This window comes from Triticum dicoccoides, chromosome 3A (genome assembly GCF_002162155.2).
Source record: "Triticum dicoccoides isolate Atlit2015 ecotype Zavitan chromosome 3A, WEW_v2.0, whole genome shotgun sequence".
Classification (NCBI taxonomy): Eukaryota; Viridiplantae; Streptophyta; class Magnoliopsida; order Poales; family Poaceae; genus Triticum; species Triticum dicoccoides.
In genome coordinates, this window is record NC_041384.1 from 475,873,166 (window position 1) to 475,880,240 (window position 7,075).

The 7,075-nt window shown below is 49.7% G+C and overlaps 1 pseudogene; it reads right to left on the reverse strand.

Moving 5' to 3' along the window:
* Positions 1-529: 529 nt before the first annotated feature.
* Positions 530-4,710, reverse strand: LOC119271643 (annotated as a pseudogene).
* Positions 4,711-7,075: the final 2,365 nt, after the last annotated feature.

Below are 7,075 nucleotides of genomic sequence, written 5' to 3' on the forward strand. Positions count from 1 at the left end.
TTGTGGTTAATGTTCGCATATATGTGCACTATTGTGGTCCTGTTTTCTGTAAATACAAAGGCTAGGGTATTTTCTGTAAAAATACATTGTTGCGGTTCACTTCTTCCGCAAATAAAAAAATTCAGGGTGTTCTGTGTAAAAATACATTGCGCCTAGCGCCGTTAGTGACTGACAAGTGGGGTCATACACATTGATATGTTTGTATACGCGTACTGTGACCGTATCTGCACGCTTGAGTCAAGTTAGGTGATCATAAAATCGTATTTTCTAAGTTTTAGCATCAAATTGAACATGCAACGCAAGTTCTATGATTACCGGTAATATTACCTCGTGTCAAAAGCCTTGGCGATGTCGAGCTTTTGCATTTTCCCTTCTGGAAATCCGTGTGCGCTGGCGAGATGACATGTTCATAACGGAGGGCAGCCTTATAGATAGAACCTTGGCGATGAGCTTTGCAATCAAATGGATCAAACTAATAGGCCTGAAGTATTTTTCTTCTTTGAGTCCAGAACAGACTGATGCCATATCGTTAAGAATGTCTGCGAAAACAGATGTTCAGATCATTTCACCGTAAGACGTCTCCTTCTGCAATCCAATCCAATCCTACCAATGATGCACAGGGAGGGAAACAAAACAAGACACACCTGCACATATTTCCTGCACTAGCTAGCACAACTTCTCTACGGTTACGGTGGCACACACAATAAAAGAGGAACAGAAGAGACCAGCTTATCATCTCTGGTAGCATAACCATCGACCATCTACTAGTACAAGTGCTGGCTACAGATTTTCCTGACCTCCCCCTTCTTGCCCTTCTTGACCCGGATGGAGCCCATCCTGTCCATGCTGGCGACGAAGGCCCGGAAGAAGCGGGCCTTGTCGGCGCCCAGGTCCTGCACGAGCGGCCTGGTGCGCGCGTCCAGGATCAGCGCCTGGTCGTTCGGAGCCCAGGACGCCCAGCCTGGCCTGCAGGTTGGCGTAGTAGGCGTGGTCGAACTGGAACGGCGTGCTCACGTCGAACGGCACCACCGCGCGGGCGCTGCCGCCGGTGTAGGGGCACGTCATGCGCAGCGCCTTCACCAGCCGCGCGTCCATGAACGGGTCCGGCCGCCGCGTGCCGCGGAAGTCGTAGAGGCGGCCCAGGAAATGGGCGCAGTGCGCGAAGCCGATGGTGTGCGCGCCGGACAGCGCCACCAGGTCGGCGGCGCCCAGGCCCTTGGCTGCGAACACGCGGAGGAGCTCGTCCACGGTGGAGTTGGCGTGGGGCAGGCTGCCGCGCACCTTGCCGGCCAGGGATACCTTGCTGTCTTTTCTCCCGTTCTTCACCTCGTAGTAGGGCCCACCTGCCTGCACAAAATTACCACCCTTCGTAAATTTCTTTTGTGAGACATGTTTACCGAGTAGGAGTAGTAGGTTACAGTACTAGACATGAAAAATCATCTCCTGTTACTCAAAAAAAGAAAGATAAATCATCTCCTTTTTTTTCTGTAAGGTCTCCTTTTGGTTTCTTTTTGAGAGAAACAAAAACAACAAGCCCTCGTGAGCTTTGTTGCTTCAGCCCATGTAGCATGGACTTTTGATTTTTTTTTAGGGGAGCATGGACTTTTGATAGGCCCGACCCAGGTAATGGGCTTTTTTTATCCAAGCTAAATTCACACCCGGCTTTCTGGCCGGCTAAAAGGTTGCTGGTTTTTCACCTGGCCTAGCAACGCCTTCTCCTATTTGGCGCATAGGTCGCGTGTACCCACTCGAGCGCCCGATCCTCTGTTTGGACCGGCCCATTCTGGATTTCCCTGAACCGGTTTTCCTTTTCTTTATTTATTTTATTTTTATTTGTTTACCTTTGTTTTTCGAATTTCCTATATTCGTGAACATTTTTTTATAAATTCACGAACATTTTTTAAATATTGAGTTTTTTTAAATATATGAACTTTTTTGCAAATCGCAAACAGTTTGAATTTTTTTTTTGAAATTCGTGACTATGTTTTTGTTTTTGACGAACATTTTATTTTAATGCATGAACATTTTTCAATTCATGAACATGTCTTTAACCAATGATTTTTATTATATTTTTATTCGTGAGCTATTGTTCAAATTAATGAACAGTTTTTGAATATGTGTTTTTTAAAATCATGAACATTTTGTGATTTCCTGAACATTTGTTTCAAACTCGTGAACATTATTGTCAAAATCACGTGCATGTTTTAATCCGTGACCATTTTATGATTTCTTTAAGATTTTTTATAGTCATCAACATTTTTTAATTCAGGCACATTTCATGATTTTTGTTAAATAAATAAAGCAACATAAAAACAAATAAGAAAATAGGGGGCGTCACAGCCATGAATTGGCCGGCCCAAAAGGGCGCGTGGGGGCGGAGGGTGCGCGTTCGCCCGTTTTCTGGCGCGCACTACACCGAATAGGAGCACCCCTTGCAACTCCATGCCCCTTCTAAAAGAAGAAGCAACTCCCAGCCTTGCTACAAAAACAAGCCTCGGCCACCGGACAACAATCATGTGGAGCACTACAAATTGAAAAACTCGCTACTACGTATAGACACGTCTCATATATATGCGAAAAAAATATACCTACAAATTGAAACATGTGTCGTATGCCAAAAGAATATACCAATTGATTCGTTGTAGAATGATGTTTCTGAACATACACTTTCTTTTTACAAGTTTTGCGGTGATTTTCTTAGTCAGAATGAAGAGCTAAAAACCGGCATTGGTCTTACAAAACCAGATATAGGGAATACGTTTCTTTTTCCCGCAAAACTCTATAATTTTGATTCAATAAAGTGAGCTCTCTTCCCCTAAAGAGCCTCTTCTCTTGTCTTGAAATTTATATAAGCTGGTCTGCCAATATATAAATTGTTGCTTGAGAATACATTACTCTCGGAAATGATGTCGAGCTGATGCGTGCCTCGTATGGTTTACTACTAACTTTTTTGTGGGTTTATGCCCTACCTAGGCAAGAGTGGTCCAGAAAGATGCACCCCGCATGCGAAGGAAGAGTGGCCGCCCGTGCTACACAATAATGCAACGAAATTACTATGCAGCCGATACATAGCAGCCGAACGTTGGACGATGCGTGATCTAACCGCTGGCCTCCACTTTGTCCAACGCATGCACGGCCGGATCAGTGCGATCGTGCGCAAATCGGCTAACCAGTGTCGTGTGTATAGCAACACTGATAATGCAAAGAGCCAGCCAGGACGCTTGACTTGTGGTAGAGAGAAAAAAAGATAAGAAGCATGGAGCAAGAAGACGACACTTGACTCGCGCAGAGAAGGCGTCTACAGTGTACGGTGCCGGACAAACTAAGGCAACAGGCGTCAGAAAACATCCATGTGCACCTAAATCGCGTTGCATCAAATCTGCTTGGTGTCCTGTGACAGTAACATCCAAGAGAGTGCCGAATCTCCAAGCAAGCCGTTTTACTATCTACCTAGCTACTAGATCGCACAAAACAATCTACGCGGTGATTTCCGTGCGCAAGCCGTGTCAGCCACTGACCAAAAAACCTACCACAACAATTAGCTCAGCCTTTTATTTTACCGTGCGGCCCGTACGTACGTGACAGGATAACCGTAATGCAAAATTGGCTAAGCTAAAGCTAAGTTTTGTGACGCGCCCTGCTCCTGAGGACGCTCGCGCGCGTCACATGCCGCCCACCGGCGCGGGCACGGCGGCCGGGCGCGCCTTTACCCACTTGCAGAGCAGGTCGCCTCGCCATGGTCCCTGCATGCGACGGTTGGCAGTTTTGCCATGGCGGGCACGCGATCGCGGCCCTTTTTACTGTCCCAGTGTAAACCTACTGTCCTTGCACAGTTGCTTGTGGATTTTCGCGTCAACGGAAACACCTTTTCCGAGGAAGAAGATGATGATGGTGGCGGGAGGGGGTTTAGCACTCGTACGTACCAGCTGCACGGCGTCTCGGGCGGCGAGGGCGAGGATGTCGGCGCAGCTGACGACGCCGGGGCACTTGCTCTCCACGGCGGCCTTGGCCATCTCCACCGTGTCGAACCCGTACTGCGGCAGGTTCCTGTTCTCCTCCATGTCCCTCTCCACCTTCTCCCCTGTCGCCTTGCCTGACGGCGCAATCAGTATGGACGCGTCGCAGCCCTGTGATACTTGTGTGAAGGAATTGCGCAATGTGTATGCAAATGCGATGTAGTACTGCATTGGAGCTTTGCTTACGCACTTCCACGAAGCAGTCGTGGTGGAAGAGGCGGAGCACGGCGGGCCCGGTGGCCGGGTGGTCGCGAAACCGCTCGGCGGTGACGTTGGCGACGATGTGGTCGACCGCGGGGCACGTCTTGCCGTAGAAGTCCAGCGACAGCCCGTGGTGTTCCGGCGCCCGCCTGTTGTTAACCCCCGCGCTCCTGGCAGACGGCAGCGGCAGCGGCGCCTCCCGAGCGCGCATGCCGCCGAGGTACGCGACGAGGAGCAGGACAAGGCTGCGGAAGCGGATGCCTACGGAGGAACCCATTGTCATGGAAGAAGAAGCGCAGAGTGGAGTGGAGACGGCCGGAAGAGTAGCTGCTAGCTTGGCTTATCTCCTAGTCTTTAGCGCTGGCAGCGTGAAGGAGAAAGGAGGGAGTTGTTTGCTTGCAGGTAATCCGGACAAACAGTGGAGAGGTCGATCGAGCGCATGTGTTGGCTAAGTTGGACGAACGCGAGCTGTACTGCTCACCCGTGAAGAGAGAGGAGGTACGTAGACTCTAACACTTAGCCTGCTTAACTGTTGCTAGTATGGCTTCGTAATTCGGACTATGTGCTTTAAGCATTCGGGCCCGACGAAGTTGGGAGCTGTGGGTATTTGTGCTGTGTATGGGTAGTGGGCGGCGCAATGGACAGCTGTAGGAGGGGCAGGAGGGGACGTGCTCTGCCAAGGCCAAATCTGGAATTCGGGCGTGTCGATTCCACGGGGAGGGCACGGTGATCTTGATCGCGGAACGGATGAATAGACTGCATTGCATGATTAGAATGGAGAGACGTGAGATTTCTGAAAACAAAAACAAAAAGATATGAGATTTCTAGGCACTTTTTTTTAGCAATCAACGGGAGGATCTAACCTGAATGCAGTACTCAAAGAGTCAAAAACCAAAGTTTGCATGAGAGTGCTACATCACGAGGTCAGGTAATACCGCTATGACCTTTTTATTAGGGGCCTTTAAACCTAAAAATCCACAATATAAAGTCTGGGATAATGCTCTTGAGAGATTGTTACGAAGTGGCTGCGTGAATGCAGGCCAGTTTTTCCTGAGCGCTAAGGTTAGGAATCGCATCTCTCATCCCAACTTGGAAAATTATCGTGGTTTACAGGCCAACTGATCACAATCGATCATCTGATTCTTGGGGAAAATCTGGGCCAAGGTGTTGACATCCACGTCTTCCTTAATTTCCATTGTGATGGTGGCTATTTTTATTTGAATCTGACCGGAAGTGGACAAGAACAACTCTAGCCTTAATTGGCCGCAGATTCAGATTTGAATGATGTCTTGGCGCCTATGGCACTTCAAGAGTGCCCAGAACTGTGCTAGATACACGTGGACCAATAAGCAGCTTGCCAGGTCCATAGTGTGTTGGCTTGGGTGTTCATCTCGTCAGAGTAAGACGTGTTGTTCCCGTTGTGCATCCTCGTCGCTAAAATATGCATTAGAAGTCTAGCATATATGATTGTGATTGTTCTTTACGGACTAAACCCTCCGGTTTATATAGACATGGAGGGGCCTAGGGTTATACAAAGTCGGTTACAGAGAAAGGAAATAATACATCCGGACGCCTAGGTTGCCTTCCACGCAAAGAGAGTCTCATCCGGACACGGAAGAAAGTCTTCTATCTTGTATCTTCATGGCCCAACAGTCCGGCCTATGTCACACAGGCCGGACGTCCGAGGACCCCTTAATCCAGGACTCCCTCAGTAGCCCCTGAACCAGACTTCAATGACGAGGTGTCCGGTGCGTAGATTGTCTTCGGCATTGCAAGGCGGGTTCCTCCTCCGAATATTTCAAAGTAGTTCTCGAACACAGAGAACGTGTCCGGCTCTGCAAAACAGGCTCCATAAAATGTATAATAACAAGTCCCATCTACCGACATTTTTCTAGTGAGACGCCACGTCTCCACCCGGTCATTATTTCTAACCGTTTTTAGCCTCCCGTTTCACGTTTTCGAGATGCGGTTTTCATTAACACGTCTTGTCAAAGTAAAGATCGTGTCCCCTTATTGCGGGATTCTCGTCAATACGGGCGTGGGTAATCCAACCGCATCGCCTGCATGGCCCTTGAGGAATAGGCGAGTTTTAAGGCGAGTGGGGAGGCGCTTGATATTCGTTGCCTTTATAAAGAGATAAGGATTCACCTCTTTCACCCACGCCTTCCTTCTCTCTGCCCATCCATTCCCGAGCTCCAGCGCCCAAGCTCCCATCTTTTCTGCCTCAAAAAAGCACTCCAGCCATGTCCGGATCCGGAGCACAGGGCAAGTGGATGGCCTCCTCCGTCACGGAGAAGGACATTACGAAGCTCCGGGAGGCGGGGTACTTGGCCCCCGAAATCACCCACCGGCTTCCGGCCAAGGGGCAGACCGTCCCCACCCCAGAGCCTCATGAGAGGGTGGTATTCATCCCCCACTTCGTCCGCGGGCTGGGATTTTCTCTCCACCCATTCGTCCGCGGACTCATGTTTTACTACGGGCTAGATTTCCATGATCTGGCCCGAAATTCTTTCCTCAACATCTCGGCATTCATGGTCGTGCGTGAGGCCTTCCTCCACATCCCACCTCACTTCGGCCTATGGCTGAAGACCTTTAATGTGAAGCCGAAGGTGGTGGGCGGCCAACACGCAGAGTGCGGAGGCGTCATGGTGAGCAAGATGTCCAACGTCCCATGGCCCAAAGGTACCTTTGTGGAGACCGTCAAGGGATGGCAGAAGTAGTGGTTCTATGTCATAGAGCCCCGCGACACCACCGGGGCCGCGGCTCCCGAATTCAAATTCGGGGCCCCAATGCGGCTTACCTCCTGGCAAGAGAAGGGCCTAGACTGGGCATCGTCGGACGAGCTGGTTGCGCTGCAA